The following is an 18,766-nucleotide window of genomic DNA, read 5'->3' as shown; positions in this document are numbered from 1 at the left end:
GTTCTGTCAATTGCTTTCCTCCCCCAGTTGGATCACACAGGGTTCCCCTGCACACATCTCCCCAAACCTGGGTTTATCTGAGTCTGAAGACCTTCTCTTCCCTGTGCCTGCCAGGCCTCTCAAGCTGCTGGTCCTTTAAAGCTTCACCTAATTCCACTCTCCTTTCCTCCATGTCTTCTTTTCTGGGTTCCCTATTTCAAATATGAGACATGCTTCTGGCTACAAATGCTGGGAACAGTAGGCACCCATGACCTCTGTCTTTCTCTTCCAGAGTCCCCCACACGACTCTGCTGCTGCACCTCTTCTGCCCCTTCCTGGCACAGCCCTGGGACCCCTTAAGGAAATTCACTTCTAATAATCCCCTGCATCAAGCCTCTCCCAATGGACTCTGCCTCGTAAACATCTGGGCACTTCATTTTCTTGTTTCTCAAAACACAAATATGACTATGTCATATCTAGAATCAAGGTTGGCTGCTTGTTTATTTTCAAATAAATTAAAATCATGTTGCTCCATCTGGCATCCAAACCCAGAGAGCCACTTTGCCACTGAGCCTCTATTGCTGCCACTTGGATGCAGATCCACTTACCTCAGGTCCCAGGGAGGCGGGGCTGCTGGGAGCCCTGCATCAGCCCAGCTCTGCCTCCTCCAGGTTCCTCCCAGGTGGGGCTTCCATTCAGTGGGTGCAGAGCATGGCCATTTGCTTTAGGGCCTCACATGCGGTGACATAATGATGGCCTAATGGCCTGAAAGGCAGAGGGTTTGATTCTAAATGAGGAACTTTTCTCGTGGCAAATTTAATCTGCTTGAGAGTGAAAGAAGGCATTTACATGGAAGGAGGACTGAGTAGACTCGGAAGTCACAGATGGACCAGGTCTGATATGCAGGTGCCACGTGGAGAAGAGAGATGGTACCTGGTGCTCCAGTTCTCCCAGCTGTCCTGGGTCCCAGGTGTCCTTGTTCAGGGTAGCCATTGCATCCTAACCCACCTCCTGCTGACTTCCCACCTTCTCAGAATGGTCTGTGTAGTAGCTGAAACCTCTCCCCACCTTCTCTGTGCTCTCCACCTGCCTTCCCTCTGCTTCCTGCTGATTCCTTCTGAGCCCTGGTCCCCATGTCCTCTTTGTCCTCCCTATTAGCCATGACCTCATCTCCTAAGCCTCTTAGCATTCTGGTGATGGAAAGTCACTATGTCTGCTCATGCTGCTTCTCCAAGTGCCAGACTCAAGTCACAGGGATGTCCTGGCACAACTACAGAAATGCCAGATAGCCTGCCCACCTGGAGCGCTCTGCCTCCTGTACTCAGAATACAGATGAACACAACCACACCCACCTGTCCCCAGCATACACCTGTCAGCTGAACTTCTAACCTGAGTGCATTTCTAACGACTGCTTCAGTAGTCTGTCTGTATGAGCCCCTGTGCATAGAATGCTTGGTGACTTCAGTGCTGGCCCCCTGTGCCCCCCAGATCTTGCTAAGCTGCAAGGGCACTACCTGCCCTCAGAAAGCCTCCACTCTCCTGGCTCATTCTCCTCCTTAGAAGAACTGCTGCTCGATGAGTCACAGTTGACATGTTTGTCTCCAACACTGGAACATCAGCTTGGAAGGAGTGTTGTCTGGTATATCTAAGGATTCTGGTTTCCTGAGTACTCAGTAACCTAGAATCAAAAGGATGATCAATAAAAGCTGGTTGCACTATTTTATTAATTGTAATAAATGCAGTAGCAAATGAAGTAAATGCAAATGCACCTAATAAGATTTCCTTTCAGTCTTCTGATTAGTAAAGATGAATGCACGAATGTGATTATGAGGTGATAATTAGAAAACTATCTATGTCTATATTATAGATATATAGATATAGTATCTATATATCTATATAATTTTATGTATCTAACATATATGTGCATATAATATATATATAGATAGATAGATAGATATAGATATAGATAGAGAAATAGATATGATGCAGATATTGAAAATTCAAGAAACTAGGTGGGAAAATATTCCAAAAATTAATTTTCTAGACTGATGAACATGAATTTAAAAAAATATTCTCAGCTTCAAATTACTATAAAACAATGGAAAGATTTCTTTTCTAGAATCAAACCACACTGCAGATTTAACATTTACAATAATTTGTCTTTTTAAAATTATAACAAAAGTAAAACTATGTGGTTAAACCTGAAGTCTAATTGCAAAATCGACAGTTCAATTATTTTATTAAGAAGGTACTCAAGGCTTGTCAGTGACTCAACCTAATTTGTTACAAGAAGAATGAATTTCAAATTTCAAAAGGCTCAGTGCAGTGGAAAAGCTCTCTATTTCACTGAAAATAAAGAAATTGGCAAGCAGTATTCATATGTATGCTTGTCAAAACCAAGTTAACTAAACAGTTAATGAAACCATCCCCTGGTGAGTGGAATGGTTGCTAGAGGCCAACACATGGGTGAGAGACACTGAACGAGAAGGAAACCAGTGGATCTCCCAGAGCAATGAAATGCTACGTGTCTCAGAACCCACTTATGATGGAACAGACCATGTTTAGGTACACTCTGTTTACATAGTTTTATATATTTTATTATTGCTACTAAATTAGAATATGATTTTAAAATGCACTTAGTATGAAAAATAAGAAAGCTATCTTTGACAACTAAAAGAAAGTGAACATGGAGTTGGGTGAGGATGTACTTTTTCCTTCACGATGAGTGGCTTTTGAGAGCAGGGAAGAAGATATGTCTCATCCTCTCACTGTCTGAAGTCTCAACATGCACAAAAGCCAGAATTGGGATGGGGGAACTCCCAGTGTGTGTCTTTGGTAATTTATTCAGAAAGAATTTTTAAAGAACTATTAAGTGCCACACAATAGATGCTATCAGTGGAAAGAAAAAAAATGCATCTCCACTCTTAAGAATATCAGTGAAAAATAAATACAAGGACCATACATAACACCCGTAGACTGTAGTGCAGTACCTTAAATTTGGGGTCAGACAGACTTGGACTCTCAAACACTGACTTTGAATTGTGATCCCTAATAGCTACTCAGCATTCACACAGCACTACAAGTGAAGGGATCATAATGGAGTAAATAAGATGGTGTAATGATCCCCTGCCCATCCCTGTTTATCCATACCCTATGATCAATTGGTTGATTCCTCCGTTGGTGAATTTGCAATCCAGAGATGGCTTCTATTAGCATTACTCTAGTTTACAGTTTAGACTGATACCACGTTTAACCCTTCTCACTTAAAAATACATGAACTTAGAAAGATGACTGAAACGATGTGCCTGACTGTGATAGCCCCATGCATGTTCATGGTTAGTTGTTCTGAAAATGGAAAATGCATTGCAAAGAACATAGAAGCAATTTAAGTCAAAGGTAGAGAAACCAGGTCATGTCTCAATCACAAAGGGTGGTCTATTTCCATTTATGCTGCACTTGTGGTGTGTGTAGGGTGCAGGGCAGTTGAGTTTTGCCAGGCTGCCATGCAGCCATCTCTACAACCTGGTGAGGCTCAGACTCTCTCCTGTGCTGGAGCCAGGCCCAGGCTCTCATTCCTACCACTCCTGACACCTCCTGACATGCCTGTCTTCACACAGCTCTTCTGGCAGACTGAGCAGCTGCAGATACTGGCACTGAGTCCATCAGAAGGTGCAGGCTGCCAAAGCACAGTTACAGGGAGGCGAGGGGCAGGGCAACCTCTGGCTGGGCTCTGACCTTTTCTGTACTTAGCTCTATTCCAGAGCCAGTGACCTGACAGAGCAGCGGCCCAGGCAACCATCTCTTCATGTGATCTCACAAATCAGAGATGCTTTTCCTCTACTCCTAACTCCCTAAAAAATCCTGACGTATTTCTGAGCTTAATTTGGCAAACATTTGTGTCTGGGGCTGCAGGGGGGGCCTGTGGACCCAGCACTTGCAGCTCTTCACCCAGGTACCTGTCCGTGTGCTGTCTAGTCAAGCTGCAGCTCTTGAAGGTTGTTTCCCATCCCCTGGATTATTCCTCCTCCATCCTAAGAAACTCAAATAAATCATCAGCCAGGAGTAGATGGGAAGTCCATAATAAGAGAACAGAAAGGAGTGAAAGGAAGTCTTTAAGCCTCACCCTGCCTCCAGAAAAGGAGGAGGAATTGGAAGATTTGAACTGCGAGTTAGATTTAGAAACTTTTGCCCTTCAGTTTCTTTCCAAATAAAATGTGATAATCTCCAAAAGACCTTTTATTGAAGTCATAATAACTAGGCTTTCTATACATATGTCATGAATTAATGAAAGATTAAATGTTTAATTTGCTTTTAAATCATCATTAGGTTTATTAATATTAAAATTACTCTGCTCATGAATATCTTTTAGGTGGTTTGCTGTGACACTGTGAACTAAGGGGGAAAATGTTATTTGCTAATTACTTTAGATGACAATTCAATAGATCCTCACTTTTGTTTAAAAACAGATAAAATAAAACCAAGAAGATGTTCATGGGACTACACCAGCATTTTGGAAACCTGAAGACAGAGGTGAGTGCAACTGGCCCCGTGGAACAACCCATGAGAAGTCTGTGGATTTCATAGTAACTATCAATCCCACTCTCTAGAAAGCTGTGCCACCAACAGACATGGCACAAGGAACCAGAGAACGAGAAGCAAAGTTTCCTGAACAGCCCTCTGGGAGGAAACCCATAGATCACTCATTGCTTTTATTTAAAAAAAAAATTTTGGGGGGGGAGTAAAGTTACCAAGGATTGAACTCAGGGTCACTGAACCACTGAGCCACATCCCAGCCCTTTTTTGTATTTTATTTAGAGACAGAGTCTCACTGAGTTGCTTAGCATCTCACTTTTGCTGAGGCTGGCGTTGAACTCAGGATCCTTTTGCCTCCTGAGCAGATGGGATTACAGGAATATGTCACCATGCCCATAATCACTCATTGCTTTTAACCTTCTCTCAAGCCATCCAATGATTAACAAATATTTTTCTGCAGCAAAGAGTTCCCAGGCACTGCAACACTGGCACATCAAAGGGCCAGGGGTTCCAATCTGCTCACCATCACTACTTATCACCAACCTACCTAATCACCAGCTTGAAATGCTGGGTCCCACCAGACACCCCTGAGCATCTTCCCCTCTTGGCCTCCACACCCCACTGTCAGCACATTTGCTTCCAAATGCTTCACCTTTCTCCAAAGCCACCAAGAAGGGAGTCCAACTGCCTTGCGACTGCCAGCCTGTCTTCTTGATCATCTGTCCTCTACCCTCTGCCCTGTACTCTTTGTACAAAGCAGATCTGCTTGTGCTCTTCACTTGCGTGAAACTAACTTTAAATCAGAGCTCAGACACCTGCAGCCTCAGAGCATCTTGTCCCGCAGGGAGTCCCAGTCCTGCACTGAGAACCCCTTGGTGAGCCTTCAGATATGTCCTTTCCTAAACTCATTCTAAGGCCAAGAAATGTGGATGTCTGGGGGCGAGATCCAGGCACTAAGAACTTCCCAGGTGACTCCAGGGACAGCCAAGATTCCACAGTTCTGTTCGCTGCTCAGATGACTGAAAAATGAGCACAGGTGTGGGAAAGTGCCTCTCCTCAGCATGTGGCCTTTGTTTTCCTCTTCCACCTCCACCCACTGCCCCCAGAAATCCATGCACATCATTGAAACATTGATTATTAATTTTCTCATGTTTCAAAAGATATCAGATGCCAAAGATTCAATTGCCCATAACTCACATTGATAACACACTTACATTGTCCATACTGGCCTGCTTTTATTAAGTTTTTAGTTATTTCTCATAAACCTACCTTGAAAATTCAAGTGTAACAACTGTCATGGAAGTATATGCTTTCCCCTGCCTCCTTTCACCTTTAGGAGTTCTTATTCTCTCACTTTCTTTAAGGTTTTATTGAAGCTGTTAGTATTCCTAACATTATATGTGTATGTGTTTGTGTGTGTGTGTGTGTGTGTGTGTGTGTACAAATGCATATAAATGTATAACATTTTAGTGATCCTTTAACAAAAATATTCTGTTGAATGTATCTGCATTCTGTGTAGTCTGGGAAGAGATAAGGAGAGAGAATGGGAGAGAGATTAGTTTTGATGTGTTGTTTCATATTATGGGAGCAGACCATCTGAAATCCATGGCACTTGTCAGCAGGCTGGAAATGTAGGAAACAGTAGATGCTGCAATCTCCAGTCAATTCCATAAGTTAGCAGGTTGAAAACTCAGGTGAGTCTTCTATGTTTCAGCCTTGAGAATAATCTTTTCTGCTTTAGGAACCTCAGTTCTTGCTCCTCAGGCTGTCAACTGATTAGATGAGGTCCACCTACACTATAAAGTGTGGCCTGTGTTACTCAAAGTCAATGTTAATCACAGCTAAGAAGTATTTTTCCACATCTAGACTTATGCTTGACCAAACAACTGGGGACCATAACCTTGCCAGCTGGACACATAAAAATAGCCATCAAAGAGTGGTGGTCCTTAAACTCACCCACTGTGCTCACTGGTTTTGACTGGAGTCAGCCTGTGGATGTTCCTGGTTGCCTTGCTCACTCTCCTGCTTATGCACTTTTGAGAGTCTTCAGGTTTAAGCTGCTCTGAACCTCATTGCTACAAGCTTCAGGCACAGGCCTCCCTTGTGTGGGACTGTCCCTGGTATATGTGCTGGGAATGTGGCTGCTGGTCACAGGGCATATGAGAGGTCAGCCTAGGGACCACACCCAGCTCTCTTCCTAGAAGCAGCAGCAGTTGCTACAAGTGTCAATCACATGTGAGATGCCCTGGGTCTAGTCTCCCTGGAGGTGTCCAGGCACTTTCTCACGGTCTCTAAGCTGTTGGCAATAAAACCTTCAGAAGCTATTTCATTATGAGGTCTATATTTATTGTTATTGATAATGTTACATTCCTTTTCTGTGTTTGATAGTCATTTGTATTCATTTGTAAAATTTCTGGTCATATATTTTGGTCATTTTTAACTAGATTAATTATATTTTTCTTACCAATTTGTAGGTTATCTTTACATATTTTTAATTTTCAAGTGTGTTAATTATATTGAAACTCTATCAGTTATATTGAAAATATATTCTTAAATTTCTAAACATTTTTAGTTTAAGACATCATTTCCCCCGTATAATCAAGCATTGATTACATTATTCTTGTATCCATTATTTACAAATGTAAATGACAGTGTGTCTCTTAGTTGCTTTGGGTATATGGGAAAAATTAATCCTTCTGAAAATATTATTAACAATCACACAAAATTGATTACTACTTAAATCAATGAACCATAAGTCAAACTTCAGCAATATGGTAAAAACTACTTATGTTTACATTCAAAGAAAAATGCATGAACTTTCCATATCTATATGGGCATATAATTTAAAAAACTCATACTCACTTTACATTATTCTGTAGCTAGTAACATCATGAGATGCTTTTAAAAGTCAGAAATATTGTACTATTTATAAATACTCTGAACAGGAAAGGAATTAGCTGTAAATTTTATTCTCAAAATTGATCAATAGGAGGAAAATACTAGTTAAGCAGACAAAAATGTACCAAAACCGGGGTATTACTTATATATACAGAAGATATGAACAGTATAGATTTATTTCTAGTTGATTCAATCCTATTTACACATTGAAAATACAAAATTCCATTTCAATCTGTCAAGAAGCTGACCACATTTAGCACCAGAAAAGGAACCTGATTGAGCTTCTGACCATGACCTCAATATCCTGGAATAGGAAAAGGAATTTCATGGAATCTAGATGCATTTATCAAGACCAATTAATAAAAATTAATTCTGAAAAGTAATTCCGGAATTTCATCCATTCACAAATGAGTCAAGGCATTAGGACCTTAACACTTGGTCCTCCTTGATGTTGTGACCTACTCTCCTACAGTGGTTTGTTTTCATCTCCTCCAAGGATTGTTACAGTTGCTGAACTAAATGCAGTAGGGTGGCTGAGTCTGCCTGCAGAACTTTGGTGTTGTGGTCTCCATTCTGATTTAGGTGTAGTTTGATAGTCACTGCTGGCTGAATCTATTGCCTGAGACTTCTGCTTGCAAGTTGTACATGTAGTCGCCACTCAAGGCTGTGGTAACTGAAAAGGCTGGGTGCCAATTCACCCAGAATAGTTCTGATCCCTTTTCTGTTGTCCAGGTAAAGCTGAAGCAATAATTTGCTCAGTTCTTCAGAGAATCCCAGAAGAAAAACAGAGTCTTGGAAATCCATTTCAGAAATCATGAGTTGGAGCTCTTGGTGAGCAGGTAGGTCAACCCTTCCACACCATGCTGGACAGTGTTGCTGCTCACGTTGAGCTTCCTGGCGGCACCCTCATAGACCTTGGGCATGGTCCCTGGCCTCAGGAACTCCACCCCGATCCACTCAAGCTCCACTACCACTTCTGCAGGAAGGCCAGCTGCTCCTTAGGCTCTTCCCACAAGTCCAGCAGCATCTTCGCTGGGCACTCTTTTTCCCCCCCAGCACCCCGTCTTCCTGTTTAAGACATCTTTGGACATACAGATGTCTTTAATGTTTTTAAAAAATATTGTTTAGTTATATTTGGAAACAATACTTTTATTTTATTTATTTATTTTTATGTGGTGCTGAGAATCAAACCCAGCACCTTGCACATGGTAGGCAAGCACTCCACCACCGAGCTCCAGCCCCAACCCCAGATGTTTTTAATTTTATGTGCTCAAATTAATAATCTTTTCTCATGTGATCATGTGTTTTCATGTGTTTTAAAAGCTATCTACAATACTTTCCACTAATCATTCTAAAATTTACTTTTAAAATATTAACATGGTTAATATATCTAGAGTTGACCATGCATATGGAATGATGTGGGAATGCAAGTGTGTATTTTATTTCTGGAATGTCAATTCTCCAGTCCCATTTGTTAAGTAATTATCTCTTTTCCTACTTCTCTATGATGCCACCTCCATCATGAATCCAACGTGTCCATGTGGACAGTTCTGTTTCTGAGATTCTTAAGAATGTGTTGATAAACTTGTGTTTTTATTCTATTGATAGATGATTCTTGCTACATCGGTTGAGAATGTTTCCTTCCACTACAGAGTAAAAAGAAAAAATATGATCATAAGACATCCACTTTTATAGAAGGGTAATAATAGTAACCTGTGTGATAGAGCTTTTCTTGGGAAGAATATATGTTGGACATATTTTTTTTAATGTGGGAGTATCAGAACACTGATTATAGAACCCACTCAACACTAAGTAGCCATGAAGCAGAGACCTGTCCCCCACCGATGGACAGCTCTCTTTCTTTCATGACATCTATTCTGACCCTATGAAAAGTCTACCCAAGTAAAATAATTACCACTTACTCAGTATTGTAAAGAGAGTTGTGAGAGACTCTGCATCTAATAGAAGAAAAAAATAGGCCTTAATCTTCATCATGTGGGATTAGGCCCCAACTTCCTTAATAAGACTCTTACTGTACAAGAATTAAAACCAATAATCAATAAATGGGATGGAATCAAACTAAAAAGTTTCTTTTCAGAAAAAGAAACAATCTGTGAGGTGAACAGAGAGCCTACATCCTGGGAGCAAATCTTTACACCTCACATATCAGATAGTGCACTACTCTCTAGGGTACATAAAGAACTCAAAAAGCTAAACACTGAAAAACAAATAACCCAAACAAATGGGCTAAGGACCTGAACAGACACTTTTCAGAAGAGGATATACAATCAATCAATAAATATAAGAAAAAATGCTCATCATCTCTAGCAATCAGAAAAATGCAAATCAAAACCACTCTAAGATATCATCTCACTCCAGTCAGAATGGCAGTTATTAAGAAGACAAACAACAATAAGTGTTGGTGAGGATGTGGGGAAAAAGGTACACTCATACATTGCTGGTGGGACTGCAAATTGGTGCAGCCAATATAGAAAACAGTATGGAGGTATGGAAGCACCATTTGACCCAGCTATTCCTCTCCTCGGACTATATCCAAAGGACTTAAAAACAGCATACTACAACAACACAGCCACATCAATGTTTATAGCAGCACAATTCACAATAGCTAAAGGAGGGGAAGGCAGGGATGTGGGGATCGTAAAGATATTAGAATGAAATAGACATGAGCCAACCTAGATGTCCTTCAGTGGATGAATGGATAAAAAATGTGGCATATATACACAATGGAATTTTACTCAGTATTTAAAAAGAACAAAACCATGGCATTTGCATGTAAATGGATGGCACTGGAGAAGATAATGCTAAGTGAAGTCAGTCAATTCCCCCCCAAAAAGCAAATACTGAATGTTTTCTCTGATATAAAAAGGTTGACTCATGGTGGGGTTGGGAGGCAGAGCATGGGAGAAATAGAGTAGAGGGGTGGGAGAGAAAGGGAGGGGGCAGGGGATTAGCAAGGATGGTGAAATGTGATGTATGAAGACTTGAATTGGGTGTCCACATACTTTATATACAAACAGAAATAAAAAAGTTGTGGTATATATGTGTGTTAAGAATTGTAATGCAAAAAAAAATAGTGTTACCTTAGGTAGAGGTAAGAGAAAGGAGGGGAAGGCAGGGGATATGGGGATAAGAAAGATAGTAGAATGAAACAGACATTATACTTTATATATATGTGACTGTATAACCAATGTGATTCTACAATATGTACACTCAGAAAAAGAGAAATTATATCCCATCTACGTATGATATATCAAAGTATATAAGTGCATTCTACTGTCATGTATAACTAATTGAAACAAATTAGAAATTTAAAAAAGAGAGAATTGTGGCTTTGACCAATAGCGTTGCCCTTGCATCTCCCAAAAGAGCAAGAGTGCATGGCTCTTGGAAAACTCCCTCTGCTGAGAAGTCTCACTTACCTTCAGTCTGGTCCTCACAATTGACCTCTTACATTGTTACTGAGAAAGCCTACTGTGTGCATGGGAGTGGGTATGTCATGAGGAATAGAACATTCAGACATTTAGATTGTATATTGCTTCCATTCTGCATTCTTCTTGCACACTACCCTAGTGTGTAATTTTGCAATGAATTTCCTCCTGCATTTTACTGAACATTTTTAAATGCTTCAACAACTCTGTGATTCTAGAATGCTGAGTTGTTTTGTGAGCCTCTGTGTTTCCATGCAACATGGAATGTCTAATTGATAGGAGATTGCTGTTACATCAAAGTAGTTTTGTACTTAATGTAATTTCTACTTTTTTTACTTAATGTAATTTGTACATATTTGTACTTAATGTAATTTCTACTAGCATTATACTATTTTAATCAGAACAACTTTATAATGACAATAGCTTAATTTATAATAATAATAGCTAAATAGTTAATTGATAGGCCAGACCCACTCCAGGTTCCTCTTTAGATATCATGGTGTTTTAGCCTTCAAAATACTTTTTTTTGAGGGGGAGGATGTACTGGGGATTGAATTTAGGGGCACTCTACCATGGAGCCACATCCCCAGCCCTATTTTGTATTTTGTTTCAGAGACACGGTCTCACTGAATTGTTTAGTGCTTGCTTTTGCTGAGGCTAGCTTTGAACTCATGATCCTCCTGTCTGTGCGTTCTGAGCTGCTGGCATTACATGTTTGCACCACCACACCTGGTTACCTTAAAAATACTTTTAAAAATGGCCTAGACTAAGTCTTATATTGCCAAATGTAGTATATGCCTTTATGTATTTATGTTCTTTTGAACATCCCCTAATAAAATTTTATAATCTATCTACAGAAGTCTTAAGTCTATTTTTTGATTATTTAGGCGATTTCAGTCTCTGATACTATTGTATTTAGTATATCCTGTTCAATCACAATTTCTAATCATTTGCCACTGGAATATAAAACTTTATTTTTACTTTTATAACTCAAGCTTTTATTCAGGAACTTTGACAATTTCTATAGGTATTTCCAAGAATCTTTCTGGAGATTACATTTTTTTTTTCAAAATATAAATAGTTTGGGCTGGGGATGTGGCTCAAGTGGTAGTGTGCTCACCTGGCATGCGGGAGGCACTGGGTTCGATCCTTAGTACCACATTAAAAAAAATAAAATAAAGATATTGGGTTTATCTAAAAATAAAAAATAAATAAAAAATATGAAAAAAAATAGTCATCATTTGAAAATAATGCAAGTTTAAGCTTTCTATATTTTAGTATTCCATTCTTTTACTTTCTTTAATTCTCATTATATTTTACTCATGAGGATCTCCAATACAAATTTGATTAAACATGGTGATCCCGGGTATGATTATTCTGATTTTGAAGTAAACATTTCTAGGGAGAAGAGATGCTAGCAAGAAGTCTGACTGGAAGCCCTACCATCCTTCCTCCCACAAAGAAAACTCCCCAAATAAGCAATGCATTTTGGTGTACAGTGGTTTGCAGACAGGTGCACACCAGCATCATTTGCAGGTCATCATCCCAATTGACCTCCTTCTTCACCTGAGGCTGCTGGCCTCTCTTCCCTGGTTCCCAGGCACTGCTCATGTGATTTGCTCTCCTGGGCCCTTCTCCACATTGACAGAAGGGAGCTGAGCCATTGTGGTTGGATGGTAAACACCAGAACATATTTACAGTCCCGCAGAACTTCTAGCACCATAAAGAGTGCAGGCTCTGCAGCCAGCTGCCTGGGTGCTGGCTCAGCTCCTGCTGCCGTTCTGCCCTGGGCAAGTCCACTGCCCTAGCCCTACCTGCCTTCCTCTGTCAAGACTGACTCCTGTGTGGAGATATGTTGGCATGTGGTCTTAATGATCTACTAAGGAACAGGCTTAGAATTACTTGGTATGTAATAAGCAGTCAAAACTAAAAATTTTAACTCATCTTTTCTTAATATTCCTCATTAGGAGCTCTAGATCTTGCAATAGTAAAATTAATGGAAGCTAGCTGGGTTCAAATTCTGACTGAACGACTCATTTGGAGCACATTATTAAACTAAGATCAGCCGGTTAGACTATAGGATTAATACTAACTACTTCATAACACAGAGTTGTTACAGAAGTAAATAAAATAAATGGAATTAAGCACTTTGTATAAGGCCCAGCATGTAAAAAAATAGGAATTTCTAAACTTCAGTGCAGGTTCTTAGACCTTATGATTACTGATACCAGATTTAAGATCAAAGATATCATATAGTACCCTATTTTCATATATTAATTGGAATTTAGCTCTTAGTATCTAGAACTGCAGTAGCAAGAAGTAGTTTTTTAAATCAGTGTTTATGAACTCTTACAACAAAAATATATTAGAAAAAATTGAGTGAAATATAGTTAAAAAAGTATATTCACATATGTATATTCACTAAAGGCAGACCACAGTCAAAAAAAGTTAGAAAGTTCCTTATGAATATCAAAAGTCTAGTTTGACCCCTGTTGAGTAGTTAGTCAAGAAAGAACTTTCACTGTGTTAACACACCCCTCACTTGGATTTGTTTCATGGAAGAATTTCCAGTCTGTTATTTCAGTGCTGTGTTATTATGCATTAGATGAACTAGTTTTCCTGGTTGGTTTTCTATTTGTAACATTTAATTGATAATCAACCCAGATTTGTATATAAGAGTTGGGACTTTTAAACTCATTACAATGCTTTTTTGTATATACACAGCAAAGAGGCTATTTTCCAAATGATGTTATTTTGCCAACATCATGAATGAGATGCTGCTGATTCGACTGGCTTGTTAAGAAGGTCCTTGTTTTGGTTTCAGGATTCCTCTTGTAGGTCACAATTTGCTAAGTGTTTTTTTTAAAAAACATGTATGGTGTTTAATTTTATTGAATATTCTTTAACACATGCACAATACCAGTATCATGTGATGCTTCCTTTTTATCAGTGTGTCCAATAGACCTTTCTGCCATGACAGAAATGTACAGAATATGCACTGCACTGTCAGGTATGATAGCCACCAGCCCATGTGGTTACTAAGCTCTTGAAATAAGTGGTGGTACTGAGATACTGAAATTTGATTTTGTAGAATGTTAATTAGTTTAAATAGTCATACAAGGGTTTTGGTTCCTGTATTGAATGACTAATATGTAGGTTAGCAGAAGACATTTTAATTGGTGTTCATTATAATTTTTTCCTGATCTTTTTCCTTACCTGCCTTCCTTTCTTTGATCCTTCCTTCCTTCCATTCCTTTTCCTCCCTCTCTCCCTCACTTTTCCCTTTGCCTTTCTCCCTTTCTTTTCTTCCCTCCTTCCTTCCTTCCTTCCTTCCTTCCTTCCTTCCTTCCATCCCTCCCTCCCTCCTTCCTTCCTTCCTTCCTTCCTTTCTTTCTTCCTTCCTTCCTTCCTTCCTTCCTTCCTTCCTTCTCTCTAGCACTAAAGCTCAATCCCAGGGCCTTAGCATGCAAGGAAAGTGCTCTGCCACTGAAACACATCCCAGCCTTCAGGAGAGTTTTCAATTAAAGGCTCCTGAAAGAAAGCTCGGTGCACAAATATGATAATTACAATTTTAGGAATGGGAGGTCCATGCCTTTAATCCCAGAGGCTTGGGAGTGTGAGGCGGGAGAATCATAAGCTCAAAGCCAGTCTCAAAAAATTAGTGAGATCCTATCTGAAAAAATAAGATCTCTGAATGTGACTCAGTGGTTAAGCTCCCCAGGGTTCACTCTGCATTTCCAAGGGGAAGTTAAGAATTTTACAAATGGGAAATAACATTTTTGAAATAATACAAGTTACATAATTTTAGCTTCAATTTAAAAGTTTACTCCTATTCTCAGACTTTATTTACAGGACATTCTGCTATTTTTTTCTTGAAAACATAGTACTTAAACAAATCTGACTTTTTCAAATGTGAAAATAGAATCCACTGAGAGTTAGCTGCCAATTCTTGATAGTATTTATTTGTAAGTTCCACAAATAAAGGTTTTTTGTTTGTTTTTAGTACTGGAAATTGAAGGCAGAGCCTTGCACATGTTAGGCAAGCCCTTAACTGTGAGCTTTATTCCAGCTCATTAAGTGTGTTTAATGATTGTCTTGTCTCTGTTATCTAGCATAGTGATGGTATATAGTAAATTGTCATTAAATGTTTAATTATTATATTTAAATATCAACAACCTAAAGCTTCAAACTACACAGCAGTCCTTAAATCCTACAATCCAATAGTGACATCAGTTCATGTTAGCAGCGAGAAAGAGATGGGATCCAGGGCCACAGTGCAGTGATCCCTGGCTGGTAGCTGAAACCTCAGGATGCAAGCTGCATCAGCACAGTGCACTGCCATGTGTATGGACACATATTTGGAAACAGCCCAACTAGAATCAAGGTCTATTTATCCTACAGTCTTAGGTTCAGAGTTAGAAAGGACTTTCCACATGATTTAAACCAACATTCTTTCCCCAGAAGGATTTCTCTTTACAGTGTATGGTTGCTATGGTCTGAATATGTTCTTCCCAAATGTACATGTTGTGACAATCACCATTGTGACAGCAGCAAAAGGGACAATGAGACTTACTATACTCTCAAAATCAACTTAAATTATTTCTCAATTCTAATGATATATAGATTTTCACTGGTTGAGAGTACAGGTAGAAAAAGTATGGAATGTGATTTATAAGTCAAAACATGTGATTAGGTCATGGGGCTCTATATTTTTTTAGCAGAATGAATGCCCTTATATAAGAGGCTTCACACTTCATTCACATCCCTTTCCCTGCTTCTGCTTTCTGTCATCTGATATTGCAGCAATACACGCCATCTTGGACAATGTGAATATACTTAGTGTTACTTAAGTGTACACTTCAAAATGGTCTAAATGGCAAATTGTAAGTGTATTTTACAATAAAAACATCGAAAGATGCATTTTCTATTGTTCAGTGTTTCCTGCTATTATTTAGTGATCACATTCATTAAGAGCACTAAATAGCCAGGCACATTGGCTCATGCCTGTAATCCCATTGGGAGGCTGAGGCAGGAGAATTGCAAGTTCAAAGCCAGCCTCAGCAAAAGCAAAAGCAATGTGCTAAAAAATTCAGGGAGACTGTGTTCTAAAATAAAAAACAAAATAGGGTTGTAGATGTGGCTCTCTGGTACCCAAAAAAAGAAGCACTAATCAAAATTTCACAACCCTGTATTTGAGATTCAATTCTGCTTGCTGCATCTCTTAAAACTAAAAGCATGTCACTTAGCTAAGCCTCAGTTTCCTCATGTGTAACACAGGAATTATAAAATGCTTACTTACCCATTAGAGGTTGCTGTGAAATTTCAACTCGGTACAGTGTAAATACACAAAGTAAGCTCAATAAATGTTAAATCTGATTTTATTTTTAAGTTTTCAAACCAATTTTATTCTTGTACTTTGTATAAGGAAGGCTACAAAATGTCTTTACCATTAAAAAGGCCAATTGTTCATTTCTCCTTAGTTCTTAATGTTATGGAGAACTATAAGACAACATTCCCTAAAACCCATTTCGTATCATAGTCAAATGATGAGCCCATGTGTTGACCACTGGGTTAATAGTTAATAATCTTAAAGAATCATACTCCAAGTGGCAACAATTTCAGAGAAGCCACAATAACTTATTGTACTTAAAATAATTTACATATAATAATGTGTGTATAAACCTGTACATATAATTTTTATCAAGTATAATATGATCATACAAAAACATTGACTCACAATATAGTTCACACATACCAAAGAAGGCTATTTTATTTTTGTCCCTTTTACATCATATTTTAGGGAAGATGATGAAACCCAGAAAATAACAGAAATGGACTAGTTTCTAAAAACTGGGTATTTTATAAGTGAAACACATTCAGTCACCTACATCTCTCAAATTGCAAACAATGTGACTTACTGTACTCTCAAAATGAACTTAAATAAATTATTGCTCAATTCTAATGACATATACGTTTTCACTGGTTGATAGTCCAGGTAGAGAAAGTATGCAACGTGATTTATTAGTCAAAACATTTCATACCAAAGGATTTTTTTGGGGGGGTACTGGAAATTGAACTAAGGGACACTCAACTATTGAGCCGCATCCCGGTGTTATTCTGAATTTTATTTAAAGAAATGGTTGCTAAGAGTTTTGCCATTGGTAAGGCTGGCTTTCTACTTGAGATACACCTGTCTAAGCCTCCCAAGCTATTTGGATTAGAGGCATACATCCAAAGGAATGGTTTTAACCAAACGCTCATAATGTCAAGAGAAAATGCATTGAAATTAAAAATATCTGAAGCAAGCATTTTTAAAGAACATTTTAAAAAATACATAAAAGGTTAAAAATGTCATAAAATAAAAATTTATGCAGATAAAGTTAAGAGGTTAAAAACTATCAAATGTATTAAAATCATCTAAAGTCAAATAAGATATAATTTATGTATATAATTTAAATTATAATATTATATAAATATATTACATAAATATATAATACATATATAATACAAATTAAAAACAATATAATTATATAACATTCTAATTTATATTATATTATATATAATACATTTATTTTATCATATATAATAAAATAAAAATATATAAATTATACATATTTTATGTATATTAATAAATAAACGTATTATATATTAATGATAATATATTATATATAATTTATATAATATATTTACATAACATACTTATATATTTATATATAAATTATATATATTAATATGTAAATAGATAAATAAATATTATATAAATTATATATATTACATATCAAAATGTTTATGATTTATATTGTTTTATTTAATATAAATTATATATAATATATGAAATACATATGTATTATAAACACATAATAAAATAATATATAAACTTAATATATAAATATTATTTTATTATATATAACATATTTATTATATATCATATAATATATTTAGATTTATATTAATTTATATTATATTGCATTCATTGTAATGTAATTATATAATAATATAATTTCTATTTTTAATATGATAATAATTCAATTATTATATTAGTATAATTTATATTTATATAATATATAAAACATAAGGATTATAGTATAATTATAAATTAACAACTTATAATATATCATATAGATATATGTAAATCTATAATATGTAGTATATAATATATAATATATAAATATATTATAATTTAAATTATATAGTTTAGTTATTTGGCTTTAGATGGTTTTAATGCTTCTGATAGTGTTTTATCCCTTAGCTTTATCTGTACAAATTTTTATTTTATGACAGTTCCAAACTTTTAGTACTTTTTTTTTAAATAACAAACATTTATTGGTGTCACTTATGGTAGAAAAAAGTTCCTACACCAGATTTGCATGACCCAATCATTAAATAGAACATTTATGAGGTGAACACACATCCTGACCCACATTTTTATATCCAGTTTTTTAAGATAGCCAATTCCTCCTCTCTCTCTCTTCCCCAAAACATGTGAGCAACTTCCAATGGAAAGCGGTAAACAGCCACTTGGGCTATAGCATTTTCAACTCCACTTTGAGGTGAAGATTCCAATTACATTGGAGACTTAAGTTCTCTCAGTTTTCTCCTAAGGAAAGTTCTGAGTCTAGGATTTACAACATTACAGCACTAGCAGATCAGTGTCTTCAACTCGTCTCTTTCTGCTGTATCCTCTTCACCAGTTGGGGGAGGGCCTCCACTTTCATTGAGTTTGCTGATAATTGGCTGAACAATTTCTTCTAGTTCCTTCTTTTTAGTTTTGAAGTCTTTAATGTCAGCTTCTTGGTGGTTTCCAGCCATTCAATCTTTTCCTCTACAGCTTTTTCCATGGTCTCCTTATCTTCAGAGGAAAGTTTCCTTCCTAACTTTTCTTTATCTCCAATCTCATACTTTAGAGA

General features: G+C 37.5%; 1 pseudogene; it reads right to left on the bottom strand.

Annotated features, from left to right (window-relative positions):
• Positions 1–7,830: 7,830 nt before the first annotated feature.
• Positions 7,831–8,437, bottom strand: LOC144368743 (COMM domain-containing protein 2 pseudogene; annotated as a pseudogene).
• Positions 8,438–18,766: the final 10,329 nt, after the last annotated feature.

The sequence above is a fragment of the Ictidomys tridecemlineatus genome, chromosome 11 (assembly GCF_052094955.1).
Source record: "Ictidomys tridecemlineatus isolate mIctTri1 chromosome 11, mIctTri1.hap1, whole genome shotgun sequence".
In the NCBI taxonomy this organism is placed as follows: Eukaryota; Metazoa; Chordata; class Mammalia; order Rodentia; family Sciuridae; genus Ictidomys; species Ictidomys tridecemlineatus.
The sequence above is the reverse complement of the archived record's forward strand: the minus strand, read 5'-3'. Positions and strand labels throughout refer to the sequence as shown.